A 22,521-nucleotide genomic window follows, 5' to 3' on the forward strand; every position below is an offset into this window, starting at 1 on the left:
TGAACAGTCCTCGGTGCAGTCCCTGGCTAGCAGGGTGATTTTTAGGTTAATTCTCAAGTCCTACCACCACAGGAATCTGCGAGAGTACTGTCTCTTTAAATATCCAAAATAGTCAAGCTGTTTTTCAAACCTACAAAATGGCGGCATCCTCCAGACTGGCAAAAGTCTACTTCTCAGCCCACCTTTCTGTTCACCTTCTCCATTTGTTCCCCAGCCACCATGAACAGTCCTTGGTGCAGTCCCTGGCTAGCAGGGTGAGTTTTAGGTTAATTCTTAAGTCCTACCACCACTCAGGAATCTCCAAGCTGTCTGTGCCTTCAGGATGGCTCACGACCGCTGCCAGACCGCAGCTCTGTATGTCTTCTTTTTTGGTATTTTCATGCAAATTCTTCTGCTAGTTGGGGTTTACTCCACTTCTCTATCATTCCCTTCAAGGCTCAGGGGTCCAGGGTTATCTTCTGTGTCTGTGTTAATTGGTTTCCTTTTTTTTGTTGAAGAGGGTCTGTGCAGTCTTTCTGCCTAGTCCGCCATCTTGCCAGAACTCCTTAACTTAAATATATTAATAGTTTACTTGACAATCTTTTTTTGTACATTTTCTTCACAATCATGTATATTTTATACTTACAACATACTTCAATCCAGACCAGCTTTCAAGTGCTTAGTAGCCACATGGGCTAGTAGTTACCATATAGATCAGTATAGCTCTAAGATCCATATAGCTTTCAATATTTCAAAGCTACTTTCATCTATTTTCCCCTACCCTCTCTCTCTGATCATACTGTAATGTCTCCCTCTCTCCCTTCTTTTTATTTGGCACCCCTCTCTTCCAATACCTTTTCCAAGGTATTATCTCTACTTTTTCTCTTTTTCTTTCTTATGAGGTTAGTCCTAGTGACCTTCTATAAGTCACTTCTGCAAATTAAAAATGAGACAAGAATCAGGATCAGGAAGAAAGGGACCAAAAAATAGCTTAATGTTTGTGGTGGAATAGAAGGAATAAGGGGGCAAATATAATGTAGTCCTAGTCAAGTTCATACCACATGAAGCCCCAGGGGGAAAAAATAACATAACACTTTTAAGTGAATTTTATATAGAAATGGAGTTACTAAATTAGTTCCATTCATTCAAAACAGAAATACTAACTTTTCTCCATGATTTAACTACTCCATGCCGGCGTGTGTCAAATTTTCCAACAGTAACTGTACTGGATTGAAAAGAACCTCTTTAAGTGTTCAATCTTTGTCTTTTTGAATGAACATCCCAGCTAATGAAGACTGTGCAGGAATGATTTTCAAGTATTACATTCTTTTTTTCTACTTGATATCCATGCTTCTTAGAAAGGAAGAATAGAGGAAACAACCAGTTTTTCCTTGCACATCTTTGTCTTCTTTTTTTCTCTTTGTCTTTCTCTTCCTTTTTGATGTTCAGGAATAACAGGGCAGAGCCTGAAGTCATAGAATGAAGTAGTTGGCTCAAAACTCTGAGATGTGGGTTTTGTTGAGGCTAAAAGCTGTTCTTCGAAGTCTTGAATGTAGAAAAAGCCCATCTTAGGCTCCAAATGACAATAAGTTTTTCCCCAATTTCCTTATTCCCCTTTGGTCCTTTGTTGTTGTTGTTGTTATGTGTCATCAAGACGGCCCCAACTCATAGACCCCTCCTTGGCCCTTTAGTACTGTCTATTACCTACTGTTAAGTTCATACATGATCAATTTCTCTGGTGGGAAAGTATACTATGAATGAACAGACGCTTCCCAAAATTTGGATTTAGAGTTCTGTTGTTGTGCTGCTGAGGCATATCCATTGTCTAGTTTCTTATAAAGAAATCTTTTGGTTTGTTGAATATTGTAACTGCTCATTCCTACATTTAGATAAAATTTTTGGTACATTAACTTTTCCCTTGACTGTTACTTCTTCCCCATCATGTGCTGGTTCAATATAAAACATTTCTCTGTTTAGCTTTAGGCTCACTGGCAATGTTGAGCCAAGGCTTTTGTTGCTTTCTGCCTAGCTTATCCACCACCTACTTCATTTGACCTTATAAACATGTTTAAATAGATTTCTTGGATAATGACCATTTTAGCTGGCAACATCCTGTTCAGATATTACAGCAGGCACAGGGCAAATTAGAGAGCACAGCAAAAGCACTAAGAATCATGAGACCCTGGATAAATATAGTAGAACAGTTCAGTCTTGATAGGAGAAGACTGAGTTCTTACCCCATTTACCCACTGACTCAGAGTGACTCCAAGGAAGGCAGAGTGAAACAATCATTGGTTTCATCTGTTGGTGACTCAGTCATGTTGATCTCAATAAATGGGGGTCAAAGAAGGAGTCTACTATCACAGAGACACCTCATTTCCATCCTGAGTATTTCACTGTTCCCTGGGCTTGCCCTCGAGTTTACTTCAAGAAAAACAAAGATACCCTTTATTTTCTCTAAAAGGACGTGGGATGATTGTCAGAGTAACTGGCCTTATCAGCAACAGGGAAAATCTCTTAAAGGTTAACAGATGGACAAGTAGGAAGAGCTGTTCAAACTGATATTAAAAGATAATCTTTAAAAGGTGGCTTTGTTTAATTCAGTATTATCTTGTTCAATGTGCTCCACTGCTCTGAGATTCTAGTAATAGCTCAGGTTCACAAATGATGCTAACGTTCTGTAAGAAGCCTGTGTTCTGCCCAGTAGTTAGTGTAGCACCTTGTATGTACTAGGTGCTCAGTCAATGTTGAAAGAGTGCATGGTAGATAAGGTGTTGATGAATAGGTGTGACTACATTTGAAATGCCTTGTTTACATTCTTTCTCACCTGACTTATTGACTTGATTTTCCAAAAGTCTTGTTTCTTTTTCTGATTTTTAGAATAAGGATTGGTTTGGTAAACATTTTAATTTACTCTGTAGGCTTCAAATGGGTCTTTGTAGCTTCAAGTATTTGCAGGAGACCATAATTTTGTGATCTCCAAAGGAAATATTTTGGAAAACCTTTCATTAGTCTTTATTAAATAAACTTTAGCATACCTTCCCTTCTCATTCCACAGAAATATATTTCCATATTTTCTGTGTTAGAATAAAGGAAGGAGAAAGTATAGCTGTACAGAAATTTGATGAACAACAGGAATGATTTTTTCAAAATAACAAACCTATATACTGGAGGAAAAAAGCAACTTGTAAAAATAAATTTTAGAAAGTAACAAATTTATATCTTTTTCGTTTGTGGGAGAAGAAGCAACTTCGAATGGGTGAATGGTGTTGTTATTGACAAATTAATAAGACCATTACTTTACACTATATAGTTATTTTAAACTTTATCCTTTTTGTCCCAGATGCTTACATGTCCTCATAAAAACTGCATGAGGCAAATGTTGTTGTTCCTTGGTGCCCCTGAACCTGTGTCAATCCATAGCAACTCCATGTGACAGAGTTGTCCTGCCCCATAGAGTTTTCTAGGCCATAACCTTTATAGGAGCAAGTCACCAGGTCTTTCTCCTACAAAGCCACTGGGTAAGTTTGAATCAATTTTGGCTAGCAGCTGAGTGCTTAACAAATGCACCACCAGATCTCTTTCAAAGGAAGTGGGATAAGTGCAATGTACTACTTGAGCAGAGTGGCAACTGAGCTTTGCAGATTGGCTAAGTTGCCTGGAGTCCCACAGTCAGTTTGCAACTGAAGAGAAACTATTAACCAGATATGTTTAATCAAAACCCAAAGCTTTTCATCCTAGAAAGGAAATAAAACAGATGCTTGAAATGTGAACTGAAGAAGAGGTAGTGCTAAAGAGACATTCCCAGTAGGGTAGACTTCTATGAAAACCACATTGCCTCCACTGTTTCCCCCAACTCCCTGAAATGTTTTAAAAACAATCCGTGAGTTCTGTAATAGTGAAGACTGTGTCTTCTTTAGATCTTTTGCACCTAACCCAATTCCTCACATGTAGTAAGTCTTAAACACATGCTTGATGGATGAATAAATAACTTCCCACAATATCTTCCATTATTATTCATTTCTTCCTAATCACCTAATAATCATTTCACATATTTCCTCCCCATGAATACAGTATAAGTAAACTTCAAAGGTGATGTATGGGATAAGACCATAATTTTTGATTGAACAGGATGAGAAAGCAAAAGTTGAAGCAATTGGTTAAATTTACCTTCTTAGCTTCTGCTCCTTCATGACTAAAGAAAACGTACCTAATAGAACATTTGGATTTGAAGGACTTTCACATATCACCTAGTATAACTCCTTCAGCAGAGGTACAAAGATATAAAATGCCTGCCGAAACCCTCACAGGTAAGTAGGAGCAGTCCTGGATATGACAGTTGTCATCTCCTAAATTATAGTCCAGTGTTCTTTCCATTGCACCACCTTTCCCCTGACTGTCTCTGTCTCTGTTTCTGCCTCTTTCTCTCTTTCTCATCTGTGCCTCTAGCTCTATTTCTCTATCATCTCTCTCTCTTTCTCTCTCAATTTTTGCCTAAATTTGAGTAACATAAGATCATTGCAATTCAACAAAGAAAGGGTAACATGATCTGAAAACAGCCTATTATCAAAGAAATATGGTTTTCCCTAGTACCAAAATAACAATTTTTAGAGCAAGATAAGAAAACTAAGGCACTTGACTGCTAACCAGAAGGCTGGTGGTTCAAACCCAGCAGCCACTCCTCAGAAGGAAGTTTGGGCAATCTATTTCCGTAGTGATACAGTCTTGGAAACCCAAAGAGGGGTCACTATGAGTCAGTTCTGTCTTGAAGGCACATGACAACAACAACAACATTACAAAGTACTGGTTAGACATTTTCTTTGACAATTAAGCAATCAATTACTGTTTAGTAATGCCCTACAAAAGGCTGTAAGGGGAAGATGGGTTTAAAAAAAAGTATGAGGAATATCCCTGTTTTCAATAATCTTTCAAGTATCTTACAGTTTATTTAAGTAGTTAAGATGCATATTAAAATGAATAACAAAGTGTAGATTCTAAAGGTAAGTGTCCAAGCAATGATGCTGTCCTCACTATATCAGAGAAGGGTTTCTGGATGAGATATTTATGCATTTAAAGGATTGGTGAAGCCAAAGTCTATGGAGAAGACAAGCTTTGATCAATCAAGGATGGAGAGAAGGGGGGGAGGGGCAATAACTCTAATATTTTTCAAGATTCCTTAAAACATTTACCCTGTTCAATTTCCAGATCTAGACTGTAACTTGCACTACTTGGGAACTGATTACATTGAGTTTGATTCCTAGTGTGACTCTCACAAAACCACATTCTGAATGGTTACTGAGATAGGTGTTGGAAGTTATAGACCAACTTCTGACTAAAGGACACAGCACTCCTGACCCTGTTCCTGCTCAACTCAGTTCCAATCAGATCCATTTTACCACTTTGTATGTTCTTCTCCTGGCTTTGGCATGATTTTGCTTTCTGGTCTGCACTGCACTCTCTCAAAAGATTGCCCCTCAGCCTGCAAGATTTACTTCTTATGGGGGCAACCATTATCCAATGATTGACTAGCTTTAGGGAGTGAATTCAGAGGCATAAACCACACTTCAGAGTTCATCTTCAGGATCAAGCTTAAATAGCTTCTGTGGTGTTTTCCCTAATACCACAGCTTTGCTTGGCTGTCTACTACTCTCCAGTTCCTTACTGTAGAACATATGCTCATCTCAGAATCTGCACTTGCGAAACACAACCTAAGATAAGGAGCCACATCTATCCTCCAATCTGAATTAAAGGGCTTTAATAGAAAACCAAGAAAAAGGAAAGAGATAATGCAATTGAACTACGATCAAACCTCTTACTATTTTCAAGACACAGGAAGACTGAACTCCACAGGCTTTCTTCCTTCAATTCTCAAGATAAAGTAGTAAGAGTTTTGGGATGATCGATGCTGATAACTATTCCCTGAGTAGATATGAACAAACTTTCCCTTCATGCTCAACATCCCCAATACAAGCTATGTCCATAATATCCAATTTGGAAACAACAATGACCAAAAGTACAATCATAGTCACAGCCCTATGGCAATGCTCTGTACCCACACATTCTCTTGTTCACCCAGTGATGTTTACTAGGAGGCAATTTGCCAAAAAGAAAGTCAGCTGGGGGATGCACAGGCCAGCCCATCAAGAAGGCATTTGTGACTTTTTGGGGTGTGTGGGTGAAGTGGAACAAAAGTAATTTCTGTTTGCTTGAGTCATGGGAAGCAGCACAGGGAGGAATGACTATGGACCAACCAATGTCAGTTGGTGGAGCCCAGATTTTAGAGACTAACGAGTTGCCCATCAGGAAGTATGTCCAAGAGATGAGCCCACCACCATGACTCTTCATCCATCTGTTTCTTTGTTTCTTTCTTTCTTTTTTTTTTTTTTTTGGAAGGCATGACAATCTGTGAGAGAGACTGTAGGGATGTGAGGATTTACTGTATCATGCATCCACTGATATTAATGATGTACAGACTTTCCAAAGTACAACTGTTTTATAATGTTCCAAAATTAATAGCAAGGGCACTTCTGGGAAGAAGAAGGGAACTATTGTGACATATGGACCAAATCTGATAATTCATCTGAAACTGATCAGCAGAATTGTTACTTCCTTTGTTCTCTTATAATATTTTAAGAAATTAGAATCAATCAATGTCACATTATCCAATGATTCCAAAGCAAGAAATAATCAATAGCACCTTATTCTTCAAAGGGACTTTGTTAATTGATCTCTAGGATCCTCACATAAATAGCATATTGCAAAATCATTGGGAAGAAAGGGAGTTGTATCTCTTGAATTTTGACTTATTGAGGGAAAATCCAATCTCAATAATTATTATTGTTGTTGTTAAGGCAGAAATACAGATTATTTTGTACAAAATAGGTCATATTAACAGAAATATCACAATAAAATTCAAACAAGTCTACAAGAACAAAAGCACAAATTTGAGTATATCCTACATGAATTTAAAGACAATCTCAAAAGTAGATCTGATGCATTTAAAACTAGTGATCAGAGGCCAGATGGGTTGTGGGATGACATAAAACATATTGTACCTGAGAAAAGCAAAATGTCATTAAAAAGATAGGAAAAAAAGAAAAAACAAAATGGATGTCAGAAAAGACTCTGAAGCTTGCTTTTGAATGTAAAGTAGCTAAAGCGAATGGAAGAAATGATGAAGCAATGGAACTGAACACAAGATTTCAAAGGGAGGCGTGAGAAGAAAAAGTTAAGTATTATAATGAAATGTGCAAAAGGCCTGAACTTACAAAAGCAACAGGGAGGAACATGCTTGGCATTTCTCAAGCTGAAGGAACTGAAGAAAAAATTCAAGCCTCAGGTTGCAATACTGAAGGATTGTATGGATGAAATACTAAATGACACAGGAAATATCAAGGGAAAATGGAAGGAATACACAGAGTCATTATACCAAAAGAACTGATCAACATTCAACCATTTCAGGAGGTAGTATATGATCAAGAATCAATGACAATGAGGAAGAAGTCCAAGCTGCACTGAAATCATCAGCAAAAAACAACAATCCAAGGATTGAGAATAATTCAAAGTAAATTGTTTCAACAGTCAGATGCAATGCTGGAATCACTTACTTGTCAATGCCAAGAAATTTTGGAGACAGCTACCTAGCAACCAATTGAAAGAGATCCATATTTGTGCCCTTTCCAAAGAAAGGTGATAGAACAGAATGCAGAAAATATTGAACAATATCATTAATATCACATGCAAGTAAAATGTTGCTGAAGATAATTCAGAAATACTTGCAGCAGTACATCTACAGGGAACTGTCAACAGTTCAAGCTGGGTTAAGTAGAGGGTGTATGCAGTGTGATAAATTACCTGGTATGGCTTTTCTAGCCATGAGTCTTTGTAAACTCTGAGGTGGAATTTGCCGTGGGCAACTGAGGAGCTCCTGATTGTTAAATTATCTACCTGGGGTATTTCTGTTGAGGGTGGCACAAAGGAATATTCCGGGAAGTTCTCTCTCTGGTGTAGAGAATTCCTAATGTTATGATTGGTTAGTTTGGCCAATCTGCCAGGCTCAAAAGGAGCCCTCCTAGAGGCAGAAGAAGTCTCTCTGACTGCTGGCTGAGAAAGACATGCTGTTGAGAGAAATGTGCTCCTGAGAGACACATGCTGCTGAGAAAGAGACACAGAGACACATGCTGCTAGGAGAGAGACCAAGAAAGGCTGTTGGCTGAGAGACGGTGGGCTGAAACTGAGCGTTGTTCCTGAACTTGAATTTTAGCCTGGTGCTTCCCTAATAAACCCCATAATCTGTGAGTTTTGTGTGGCCACTGCAGCGAATTATCAAACCCAGCAGAAAGGTGGTGGGTGGTGCAGGAGGAATGGTTGGTGTCAGGGTTGATGAAAGGACTGGAGGGAGGCAGCATGTCTGGCCACACAGGAATATGCTTTGGGCTATTGATGGTGATTCTGTCTTCCTTTTGTGTGATTGGAGGAGGTCAGAAAATGCAGCCTCTTTGCCTCTTTGGCGGTTGGTGTCAGAAGCTGTGGGATTTGTTGCAGTGGCTCCAGGCTCATAGAAGCATGGGACTTTGTAAAACAAAGAAGGAAGTGAAACTTTGAATTCTTAGATGGTTATTTTGGTTGATGTTACCTGTTAAAGGAGATCATTGGCCCAGAGGCTAGGGTTTTTGGTTGTTGTTGTTGTTGTTGTGTGCCATCGAGTTGGACCTCACTCATAGCAACCCCTCCTTGGGTTTCTGAGGCAGTATCACTATAGAAGTAGATTGTCCCACCTTGCTTCTGAGGAGTGGCTGATGGGTTTGAGCCACCAGCCTTCTGGTTAGCAGTCAAGTGCCTTAGGCACTATGCTACCAGAGCTCCTGGGTTTTTGGTTACACCTAGCCAAAGGTTGGGCAATCCTACTTCCGTAGTGATACTGCCTCGGAAACCCAAGGAGGGGTCGCTATGAGTCAGGGCTGACTCGAGGGCACATAACAACAACAACAACAACAGCCAAAGGCCCAAGGCCATATACACAGAATGGAAGGTAATCAAGGTGAAGAGATGAACCTGGAATGTCTAAAAAGGATTATGTGTTTTGGGTTATGTGTTTATCTGAATGTACTCTTACCTGCTTGTATATTAGAAATTATTATGGGGTGTGGATAATGGAGAGTGTGTATGTCCACCTTAGCTGATACTTGATTGGATATGTTAAAAGGGGAAATAGAATTTGCCCATAAGAAACACACTTTTGTTTCAAGGCCTGTGTGCAGACTATGAGGGGTTTAGGTAGAAAACCTGAGCCCCTACTCATACTACTGAGGGAACCGAAGATCTGCATTTAAAGAGAGAACCTACTGAAAAAAAAAAAAAAAAAAAAACAGTTTGGCTTTTTTAATTTCAACCAAGCAGTTAGGCTTTGGGTGCATCAAGGCAGGAAAGTCATGGTCCATGAGAGAAACCTCTTCCAGAACTGAAAGTTAAAGGAAGCCAACAAGTAGTAGGCTTGTATGCTGCTCACTTGTGACTACCTGGGTCCACTTAAGTGGAAATGGGGGAAGTGTAGCAAAGAAACAGGCTGAGTCTGGTACTCTTTGACCTAGGCCACTAAGGCTGGGGATGAAAGGAAGGGCTGGCTGGTCTCAAGTGCAATGAGTTGTGAGCCTATGGGCACTGAAACAGTCCCTGAGGACTGAGGATGTGAGAAGGTGCTGGCTGGTCTGAAGTGAAGGGAGGAGTGACTCCCAAACTTGGCAGCTGGTACCCATGACCTAGCTAGGATGGCTAGGGCTGAGCTGACAAGAACCTGACCAAAGAGGAAGATATTTGACACTGAGCTGGTGTTAAGTTGCTGTAATTTGATGGCTTACACTGGGCTGGACTTTGCTTGTTTATGGATGCAGATGCCCAAAGTTTCCAAGCCAAACAGATGATTCTTCAGTGAGAAAGGAACATGCTTGTCTCCTCATAGTACTTGTTTAATAGGGATGGGTAAATTCGAAATTGGCTATCTAAACTGGGAGAAGATAAAGTCATGAAGTGGCTGGCTTACACACTTTCATGGGTGTGGTTATTCTTAAACTAATGGTGAAGGGGATATTAATTTTTGAAGTATAATAGCGATAATGGCTAAAAAAGCTAGGGGGTGGCCTGCAGTGTAGTAAATTACCTGGTATGGCTTTTCTAGCCATAAGTCTTTGTAAACTCTGAGGTGGAATTTGCCGTGGGCAACTGAGGAGCTCCTGATTGTTAAATTATCCACCTGGGGTATTTCTGTTGAGGGTGGCACAAAGGAATGTTCTGGGAAGTTCTCTCTCTCAGGTGTATAGAATTCCTGATGTTATGATTGGTTAGTTTGGCCAGTCTGCCAGTCTCAAAAGGAGCCCTCCTAGAGGCAGAAGAAGTCTCTCTGACTGCTGGCTGAGAAAGACATGCTGTTGAGAGAAATGTGCTCCTGAGAGACACATGCTGCTGAGAAAGAGACACCGAGAGACACATGCTGCTAGGAGAGAGACCAGGAAAGGCTGTTGGCTGAGAGATGGCGGGCTGAAAAAGACTGAGCATTTTTCCTGAACTTGAATTTTAGCCTGGTGCTTCCCTAATAAACCCCATAATCTGTGAGTTTTGTGTGGCCACTGCAGCAAATTATCGAACCCAGCAGAAAGGTGGTGGGTGGTACAGGAAGAATGGTTGGTGTCAGGGTTGATGAAAGGACTGGAGGGAGGCAGCATGTCTGGCCTCACAGAAATATGCTTTGGGCTATTGATGGTGATTCTGTCTTCCTTTTGTGTGGTTAGAGGAGGTTGGAAAATGTAGCCTCTCTGCCCCTTTGGCAGCATGGAATGAGGTATATCATTGCTGACATCACATGGATCTTGGCTGAAAGCAAAGAACACTAGAAGCAAAGATACACAACCTTAACTACCACATATACTAATACACAACATCAGAAAAATGGAGAAAATATTGACGTTGTCAAGGATTTCATTTTACTTGGATCCACAATCAAAGCCAATGGGAACAGCAGTCAAGAAATCAAGCCATATATTACATTGGGAAAATCGGCTGCAAATGAACTCTTTAAAATGTTAAAAAGGAAAGATGTCACTTTGAGTACTAAAGTTGAGCTGGTCCAAGCCATGGTATTTTCATTTATCTCTTATGCATGTGAAAACTGCACAATGAATAAGGAAGACTGAAGAAGTGATGAATTTGAATGATAGTGGTTGGATGGACTGCCAGAAGAACAAATGAATCTGTCTTAGAAAAAATTATAGTGGAGATGCTCCTTCAAAATGAGGAAGGCAAAACTTAATCTTATGCACTTTGGAAATACTATCAGAAGGGACCAGTTTCTACAAAAGGACATCATGGTTGGTAAAGTAGAGGGTTAATGAAAAAGAGGAAGACCCCTCAGTGAGGTGAATTGACACGGTGGCTGCAATTATAGTCTCAAACATGGTAACAATTGTAAGGATGATGCTGGACCAGACAGTGTTTTGTTCTGTTGTACACAGTGTTACTGTGAATTATAAATGACTTTGCAGCATGTGACAAAAACTACACCCCAAAATCATATTAACTTCCAGATATAATTAAAATATACTGTGTTTAGCACTGCTCTCACCTACTAGTACAATGTTGTTGTTGTTATTAAGTACCATCGAGTCATCTCTGACTCATAGTGATCCTATGTACAACAAAATGAAACAATGTCAAGTCCTGTGACAGTCTCACAATCCCTGCTATACCTAAGCCCATCATTGTAGCCACCGTGTCAATCCATCTCATTGAGTGCCTTTCCATTTTTCATTGACCCTCCACTTTACCAAGCATGATATCCTTCTCCAGGGAATGGTCCCTTCTGACAACATGACCAAACTAGGTGAGATGAAGTCTAACCAGGAAGTGAACCCAGAATGCTTCCAAGGAGCATTCTGGGTTCACTTCCTCCAAGACAGATTTGTTAGTTCTTTTGGCAGTCCATGGTATTTTCAGTATTCTTCACCAACACTACAACCCCAAAACATCAATTCTTCTTCAGTCCTCCTTATTCATGGTCTCACATGTATATGAGGCAATTGAAAATACCATGGCATGGGCTAGGTGTACCTTAGTCTTCAAAGAGACATCTTTGCCCTTCAGCACTTTAAAGAGGTCTTTTGCAGCCAATTTGTCCAGTGCAATATGTTGTGTAGCTTCTTGACTGCTGCTTTCATTGGTGTTAATTATGGCTCCAAGTAATATGAAATCTTTGACAACTTCAATCTTTTCTCCATTTATTGTGATGCTGCTTATTGGTCCAGTTGTAAAATTTTTGTTTTCTTTATGTTGAGGTATAATCCATAGAGCAGACTGTATTCTTAAATCTTCTTCAGTAAGTGCTTCAAATCATCCTCACTGTCAGCAAGCAAAGTTGTGTCATCTGCATATCTCAGGTTGTTAGTGAGTCTTCCTCCAATCCTGATGCCATGCTCTCCTTTATGTCGTCCAGCTTCTTGGATTATTTGCTCAGCATACAGATTGAATTAGTATGGTGAAAGGATACAACCCTGATTCACTCCCCTCTTGATTTTAAACCATGCAGTGTCCCCTTGTTCTCTTTGAAAGACATCCTCCTGATCTATGTACAGTTCTCTCATAAGCACAATTAAGTGTTGTGGAAATCCCATTCTTCTCAATGATATCCATAATTTGTTATGAACCACAGAATCAAATGCTTTTGCATAGTCAATAAAACACATATCTTTCTGGTATTCTTTGCTTCCAGCCAAGATCCATCTAACATCAGCAATGATATCTCTCATTCCAAATCCTCTTCTGAATCCAGCTTGCATTTCTGGAAGTTCTGTCAATATATTGCTGCAACCATTTTTGAATTGTCTTCAGTAAGATTTTACTTGCATGTGGTATTAATGATATCATTAGATAATTTCCATATTCTGTGGGATCACATTTCTTTGGAGTGGGTACAAATATGGATCTCTTCCAGTCAGTTGGCCAGGTAACTATCTTTCAAATTTCTTGGCATGCCCAACTGAATGCCTCCAGTGCAGCATCCATTTGTTGAAACATCTCAGTGGGTATTCCATCAATTCCTGGGACCTTGTTTTTCACCAATTCCTTCAGTGCAGCTTCCACTTCTCCTTTCAATACCATTGGTTCTTGATCTTATGTCACTTCTTGAAATGGATAAGAGTTGACCAGTTCTTTTTGGTACAATGACTCTATGTGTTCCTTCCATCTTTTTTGATGTTTCCTGCATCATTCAATATTTTGCTCATAAAACCTTTCAACATTGCAACTCAAGGCTTGTTTTTTTTTCTTCAGTTCTTTCAGTTTGAGAAATGCCAAACATGTTCTTCCCTTTTGGTTTTCTAACTACAGGTCTTTGCACATTTCATTATAATAATTGACTTTGTCTTCTCAAGCTGCTCTTTGAAACTTTCTATTCAGTTCTTATTATCTTGTCATTTCTTCCAATTATTTTACCTACTCTCCATTCAAGGGCAAGTTTCAGAGTCTCTTCTAACAACCATTTTGGTCTTTTCTTCCTTTGAAATCTTTGTAATGACCTTTTGCTTTCTTCATGGATGATGTTCTTGATGTAATCCCACAATTCCTCTGGTTTTCTGTCATTGATGATGTGGTAGTTAAGGTTGTTGTCAACTTGGCTGGGCCTGGATGTAGTTATTTTGCATGTTGAGATTAGCAATCAATTCTGTGGTGGAATCTCCTGGAGCAGCTCAGTAGCTGCTTTAGAGATGTGGGCTACTTCTAGTATATAAGAAGCAGTTTTGAGGAAGGTCCCCAACTTATGGCATGCTTGAACCCTGATTATAGCCAAGTCATTGTTCAACAGCCTGCCATGTCCTAATAATCTTGGGACTTCTTCTGGATTTGAATTAATGGCCTGCCATGTTGTTTGGTAACATTGGGACTATGACTTTTTACTTGCCAACCTTGGGCTTGTCAGCCTCAGCAGCCAGCAGTTGAGTGAAGAAAAGCCTCTAGCTTTAGTGGGCTAGGAGAAGAAAGCAGAGCTGAAGCCCAAGGTTGAGGGGCTTTCACCCATCCCCTCAAACCTGGCACTTTGAAGTCAGACTTAAAGCCTCCAAAATTGTAAGAGAATAAACTCTTGTTTGTTCAAGCCCACCTACTTGTATATTCCTGTCAGAGCAGTGCTAGGTAACCAAAACAATTGTTCAATGCATCAAATCTATTCTTTACATGGTCTCTAAATTCAGGAAGGATATAATCAAGATCATATTTTGGCTCTCACGGACTTATTTTAATTGTCTTCAGCTTCAACTTGAACTTGCATATGAACAGTTGATGATCTGTTCCACAGTCAGCTCCTGGCCTTGCTTAGCTGAAGATATTGAGCTTCTCCATCACCTCTTGCCACAGATGTAGTTGATCTGATTGCTGTTTATTCCATCTGCAAAGTCCACACGTATAGCCACCATTTGTGTTGTTGAAAAAAGGTATCTGTGGATTCAAAATGAAGTCTCATCAATGATCACCACACTATTTCCTTCTAGCATCTTAGTGCCTGAAAAACTAGGTACAGCAGTTTGAATTAGGGATTCTAGTGCTCCGAACAGCTCACTGAGCCAGAGTGCACCAAACTCAGAGGAGAAGAATTAGAAGGGAGAAAGGGACAGGTGGGGGGCGGGGGTGAATAACAGGATCAGAGGATCTATCCTGTGGAGCACTGACAGGCACTGAGAAAGGCCATCTGAGAACTCCTTGGGTTAATGAAGAAGACACACCTCACCAGCATACCAGTGACCACAGCAGCATATCAGCCAACACCCACCCCAAGGATCTACCTTCAGCACCTGATTTTTTTTGTAACTTTGGTCAGCTAGCTGCAAACGGCACATCCAGCACCACTGAAACCTGAGTAGAGAGTCCATTGGTGCTGCAGGAGGGCAGGCCCCGGGAAGTGTCCCTGCGTTGGGTCACCAATCAGACTTGGGTCAGCTTAGTGGCAATGATGGCCTGCTCTTGACTTTATCAGTGATATTGGGACCACAGATTACCAGAAGGCAGTCTCTTGACTCCAGTGCTGCTGAAACCAAGGGGATCTTTGGTGCTGCAGGTGAGCTGACCCACAGGGGAGCTCCCATGTCAGATCGCAGTCTGGGCTGGTTGGGCTGGTGCTACAGGTGGGCGATCCCAAGGAGAAGAGCTGCCCTGGTGAATTGTGGAGATGGGCAGTTGTCTTAGATCAGCTTTTTGGCGCTGAGGGGCTTTGGGAGCAGGGTTTTTGCGTGTGTCTGAGCCTGGTGGAAGGCAGCAACTCCCTAACAACTGAAGTCTGTGTGGAAATTGAGCTACAGCCTGTGAATAACAGTACAGTGTCATCATTAGCAGCTCACTCAAAGCCCTAGAAACCGTTCCTACCAACAGGAAACTCCCCTTTCCCAATCTTCCACTCCCACCTTCTCCTCCAATAACTTCACTCATCCAATAGAATAAACAACATTCAGCCACCATAATACCTCCCAGTTTGAACTCTAAACCCTCTTTACGACAAACAGAAACCCATATCCACATTGCACACAGTGATTTCACCATCACAAAGAAAACTGCAGAGCAACCCAACATACCTGAATTAATAACTAAAAAAATAAAATACACCAGCTTCACCTTTTCAAAATAGTAACCCATAAAACCAAGACAAAACAAATCAATACATAACCAACAGTTAAAGACAAGCTCAAAATGTCTAGGAAACAACAGGCAACCTCAAATCAAACAAACAAACAAAAAAACAAAACAAACAAACAAACAAAATAAAACAGGACAAAGCAATAGAAGTAAAACCACAAACAAAATCTCATTAAACATGGAAGATGAGGAGGCAATAGAATTATCCAAGAAGGAATTTAGAAGATATGTTTATAGAGCTTTACAAAATCCTAAGGAAACCCCAAACAGAAGCAAGGAGAACACAGACAGTCCCCTAGAAGAACTTGGGAAAATCATTCAAGAACAAAATAACAAGATTAATGCACAATCAGAACTCATACAAAAACAGCAGTTAGAAAGCCAGAAGATGAATACCAAAATTACAGAATTACACAACATAGTAGAAGCACAAAAGAGTAGGTTAGAACTGACTGAAGAACACATATCTCAACTAGAAGACAAATCCCTAGACACCAGCCTGCATGAAGAAAAATCAGAACAAAGATTTAAGAGAAATGAAGAGAACCTAAGAATTATATGCAATGACATGAGAAGAAACAACATACAACTCATTGGAATTCCAGAAGAAGAGGTGGAAAAAACCACTGAGAAAATTGTGGAAGACCTGCTAAAGAAAACTTCTTCAATATCATGGAAAAAGAAAAGATATTTGTCCAAGAAGCTCATGGAACCTCACACAAGATCAATCCCAAAAGAAAAACACCAAGGCATATTATAATCAAACTCTCCAAAACCAAAGACAAAGAAAAAAATTTTGAGAGTTGCCTGGAACAAAAGAAATATTACTTATAATAATCCAACAGTTTGGCTGAGTTCCGATTACTCAGCAGAAACGTTGCAGGCAAGAAGACAATGGGACAGCATATATAAAACACTGAAGGAAAAGAACTTCCAACAAAGAATCCTGTATCTAGCCAAATTATCCATCAAACATGAGGGCGAAATCAAGACATTCTCAGAAAAACAGAAATTAAGGGATTTTTTGAAAACCAGACCAAACCTACAAAATGCTTAAGGAAGTCTTTCCAATAGAGAACACACATCTATTTTCTAGATGGAAAAAAATATACCAAGCCAATGGAAACCAAAAAGATCAATAAAATCAGGATACATAGCATCAACACTAAAACCAAATCGGAAATAGAAGCTCAAAATAAGACCATAAAACATTGTACTCTAAAAACCAAGGAACTCAGTCGCACACAACAACAGCAACTAGCCTATCAGAGGGAATGAAACCAAGGTACAAACTTCCAAATGAAGAGGAAAACAGGACAATGTCTTCACAGTACACACTGTTCTAAAAATGCAGAGACAAGAATATACTCCAAGGTAACCTCAGAGAAAATTAACAATCCCCCAAAGCAAATCCAGAAGGAAGGAAAACATAAGGGTTTAATAAGTACAAAACCAACAATAAAGAAGAAAAGGGGAAAAGAATTAGCCAACAAACCGAACTCAGCATAGAAAAGTATATGGACCAAGGAAACACCAACAACATGACAAAAAAACACAATAGAATGACAGTAATCAATTCATACCTATCACTAATTACACTCAATGTGAATGGACTAAATGCACCTATCAAGAGAAAAAGATTAGCACAATGGATAAGAAAAGAAGACCCATAGATATGCTGTCTACAAAAGACCCACCTTAGACACAAAGATAAAAACAAATTAAGAGTTAAGGGTGGAAAAAAATATACCAAGCCAATGGAAACCAAAAAAGAGAAGGAGTGGTAATATTAATTTCTGATAAAATAGACATTAAGGTGAAAAACATCACAAGAGACAAAGAAGGACATTATATGATGCTGAAAGGGTCAGCTGACAAAGAAGACGTTACAATAATAAATATTTATGCACCCAATGAAAGTGCTCCAAAATATGTGAAGCAAACATTAGCTGAATTAACAGGGATAATAGACAACTCTACAATAGTAGTTGGAGACTTTAACACACCACTTTCAAAGAGGGACAGGTCAACTAGAAAAAAACTCAACAAAGATACAGAAGAGCTCAAAAATACAATCAATCAACTCAACTTCAAAGACATACAGAGCATTTCACCCAACAAAAACACAATTCGCATTCTTCTCCAGTCCACGTGGATCCTTCTCCAGAATAGACCATATGTTAGGACAAACAGACCTCAATAAATTCAACAATATAACTCATCAACTCCAACAATTAGAAATAGAACTACAAAAGAATCCTACAATATCTAGAAGCAAGGAAATAACAAAGATCAGAGCAGAAATAAATGAAACAGAAAACTAAAAACCATGCAGAAAATCAACAAAACAAAAAGCTGGTTCTTTGAAAAGATTAATAAAATCCATAAACCATTGGCAGATCTAACAAAAGAAAAGAAAGAGAAGACCCAAATCACAAGAATTGTAAATGAAAATGGTGTCATCTCAACAGAACCAACTGAAATAAAAAAAGGTACTGACAGAGTACTATGAAAAACTGCACTACAACAAATTTGAGAACTTAGAAGAGATGGACAAGTTTCTAGAATCACAAGACCCACTTAAACTATCCCACTCAGAGACAGAAAATTTGAACAGACTTATAATAAAAGAAGAAATTGAATACGTCATAAAAAAAAACTTCCCACAAAGAAAAGTCCTGGCCCTAATGGCTTCACTGGAGAATTTTATCAAATCTTCAGAGAAGAGTTGACACCTATGCTACTCAAGCTATTCCAGAACACAGAAAAAGATGAAATACTCCCAAACTCATTTTATGAAGCAAGCATGGCATTAATGCCAAAACCAGGGAAAGACACTACTAGAAAGGAAAACTACAGACCAATATCACTCATGAACATAGATGCAAAAATCTTTAACAAAATCCTAGCCAATAGAATCCAACAAAATATTACAAAATTAGCACACCTGGACCAAAAGGGATTCATACCAGGTTTACAAGGGGAGCTCAACATCAGAAAAACTGTCAATGTAATCCACCACGTAAACAAACAAACAAAAAGAATCATATGATTGTATCAATTGATGCAGAAAAGGCATTTGGTAAAATCCAACATCCATTTTTGTTCAGAACTCTCAGCAAAATAGGGGTAAAAGGGAAATTACTCAACATAATAAAGGATATATATGCAAAGCCAATGACCAACATCATTATTAATGGAGAAAGACTCAAGGCATTCCCCTTATGAATGGGAAACAGACAGGGATGCCCTCTATCACTTCTATTTTTCTTTTATTGGAAGTCCTGGCCAGGGAAGTAAGGCAAGAAAGAGAAATAAAAGACATACAAATTGAAAAAGAGGAGCTAAAACTATCTCCAATTGCAGATGATATGATCCTGTACATAGAAAACCCAAGGGACTCAATTAAAAAATAAAAATAAAAACTACTGTAACTAATAGAGAGGTTCAGCAAAGTGGCAGGATACAAGATCAACATACAAAAATCAGTTGGATTCCTCTACACCAGCAAAGAGTCCCCTGATAAAGAAATAAGGGAAACAATATCATTTACAATAGCTACTAGAAAGATAAAATATCTAGGAATAAACCTCACCAGAGATACAAAAGACCTATACAAAGAAAACTATAAAACACAGCTATAAGAGACAACAAGGGCACTACACAAATGGAAGAACCTACCTTGTTCGTGGATAGGTAGACTAAACATTGTGAAAATGTCAATACTACCTAAAGAAATTTACACATTTAATGCAACCCCGACCCAGATTCCAACAAAATTTTTTAAGGACTTGGAAAAACCAATTACTAATTTCATAGGGAAAGGAAAGAGACCTTGGATAAGCAGAGCACTTCTCAGGAAGAAAAACAAAGTGAGAGGTCTCACAGTCCCAGATCTTAAGAACTACTATACAGCCACAGTAGGAAAAACAACAAGGTATTGCTACAATGACAGACAGACCAATGGAACAGAACTGAAAGCCCAGATATAGACCCATCCATCTATGGACAACTGATCTTTGATAAAGGCCCAAAACCCATTAAATGGGGAAGAGACAGCCTCTTTAACAAATGGTGCTGGCAAAACTGGATATCTACCTGCAGCAAAATGAAACAAGATTCATACCTCACCCCATACACAAAAACAAACTCAAGCTGGATCAAAGACTTAAATGTAAAACCCAAAACAATAAAATTCATCAAAGATAAAATAGGGGCAAATCTGGGAGCCCTAATTTATGGCATAAATAGACTATCAAGCATAACCCAGAATGTGCAGGAGATAGAAGAGAAGCTAGATAACTGGGACGTTTTAAAAATTAAATTCTTATGTGCATCGAAAGACTTCATCAAATGGGTAAAAAGAGAACCTACAGATTGGAAGAAAATATTTGCCTATGACATATCTGATAAAGGATTTATCTCCAAAATCTATAGAAAACTTCAATACCTCAACACCAAAAAGACAAATAACTCAATTCATAAATGGGCAAAACACTTGAACAGACACTTCACCAAAGAAGATATACAGGCAGCCAACAAACACATGAGAAATTGCTTGTGATCATTAATCATTAGAGAGATGCAAATCAAAACAACAATGAGATCTCATCTCACCCCAGCAATAACAGCAAAGTTCAACAGATCAGAAAATAACAAATGCTGGCAAGTTTGCAGAGAGATTGGAACTCTAGTGCTGGTAGGATTGTAAAATGGTACAACCATTGTGGCAAACAGTATGGCATTTCCTTAAAAAACTGAAAATAGAAGTACCATTTGACTCAGCAATTCCATTGCTAGGAATATATCCTAAAGAGGTGAGAGAGAGCACATGGACAGACATATGCACATCTATGTTCATTGCAGCACAATTCACTATAGCAAAGAGATGGAAACAACCTAAATGCCCATCAATGGATGAGTGGATAACCAAATTATGGTGCACACACACAATGGAATGCTATGCTACATTAAAGAACAATGTTGTTTTTGTTATGTGCTGTCGAGTCAGACCCAACTCATAGAAACCCCTCCTTGGGTTTCTGAGGCAGTATCACTACTGAAGTAGATTGCCCAACCTTCCTTCCCAGGAGTGGCTGGTGGTTTTGAACTGCCACCATTCTGGTTAGCAGTCAAGTGCCTTAGGCACTACGCTACCAGAGCTCCCAAAGAACAATGAGGGATATGCAAATCATCTCACAATGTGGATGAACCTGGAGGACATTATGCTGAATGAAATAAGTCAATCGCAGAAAGACAAGTACTGTATGAGCCCATTAAAAAGACAAAGAAGGGTTTGTTTGGGAAAGGGAACTCACTTTGTAGGTTACCAGGATGGGGAGGGCAGGGGAGGGATTAATTTGCAGACTAGTGGGGCCCACACACTGACATGGGTAGGGGGAGGGATATATGGAAAGGATCTATGACCACCATGATATTAGGAAATGGGAGGACACCAAATTGTGCACATAAGAGATAGACAACAGATGCTAATACCACCAATGTGTCCACAATACTGCATTGCCATTAATGCCAAACACCAGGCTGCAGATAAACACATAAACACCTGAGAGGATCAGGTGGGGGACAGTGAACAGAAGTATAATCTAGAACAAGGATAGACTCAGCTGAGGACTAACCTTGCACAGACACCAGTGATAGAAAATACCTGCAATCCTTACAGAAACAAAGAAGACAGACACAAAATAATCCCTCACAGACAACTAGACACTATGGGAGAGAGATCCACTAGATCTACCATCTCAGGACCATAGTACTGGGGGACACCCTACTCAATTGGAACAACAAAATACATAAAAGCCTTGCTCCACATCCCACATTGGTGAGTAATGACTGGGGTCTTAAAAGCTTTCAAGCAGCCATCTAAGATGCAGCTAACAGTCTCCTAGCATTAGAAGCTAAGAAGACTGCAAAAAAAAAAAAAAAAAAAAAGCATTTGCAAGCAATCAGCCCTAGGACACGATGGCCCTTGAGACCGGAAGAACTAGATGGTGCCTGGATACCAATTCCAACCACTCAGAAAAGGATCAAATCTGGAGATCCTGGATACAGTGGGAGGGAAAACGTGGAACAAAATCCAAAAACTCAATAATGACCAGAATTACTGGTCAGATGAAATTTGGTGAGACTTCCAATACTATAGCCCTGGAATACATTCTGTGCCTGGAATAAAATTCATCCCCAGGGGCTGGCTCTCAGCCCAATATTTAACAAGATGTACATGCAGACCACTCAACCCAAGATGATGCACCCACATACTCTATGGTAATACATCCCTTGGAGCAGTAGCCCACAGGGCACCAGAGGACCAGCACTCAAATTGAGGAAATGCAGGACAAACAGGATTGCATAACTATGGGGCACAGGGGGAGGGTTACAGGGTAGGGATGGGAGAAGACTGGGGTGGGGTTGGACATGGTAGTAGAGGAGTGAAACTGAATGTACACTTAATGTTGAATGTAAAACAAGCTCTTAAAATAAATAAATAAATAAAGATATTTGCAATGAATAAGTCATTGGTCTTGCAAAATTCTATCATGGAATCTCTAGCATTTTTTCTAAAGGGCCATATTTTCTAAATACTGCTGATTCTTCTTTATTTCCAACTTTTGCATTCCAATCACCAGTGATAATCAGCACATCCTGATTGCTTATTTGGTCAATTTCAGACTGCAGAAGTTGGTAAAAATCTTCAATTACCTCATCTTTGGCTTTGGTGATTGGTGTGTAAAGTTGAATAATAATATATTAACTGTTTTTCCTTGTTCAATCTATATGCTGAGCAAATAATCCGAGAAGCTGGACTATATGAAGAAAAACGTGGTATCAGGATTGGAGGAAGAATCATTAACAACC

Source organism: Orycteropus afer, unplaced genomic scaffold (assembly GCF_000298275.1).
Source record: "Orycteropus afer afer isolate SDZICR_OR568_19922 unplaced genomic scaffold, OryAfe1.0 scaffold00300, whole genome shotgun sequence".
NCBI lineage: Eukaryota > Metazoa > Chordata > Mammalia > Tubulidentata > Orycteropodidae > Orycteropus > Orycteropus afer.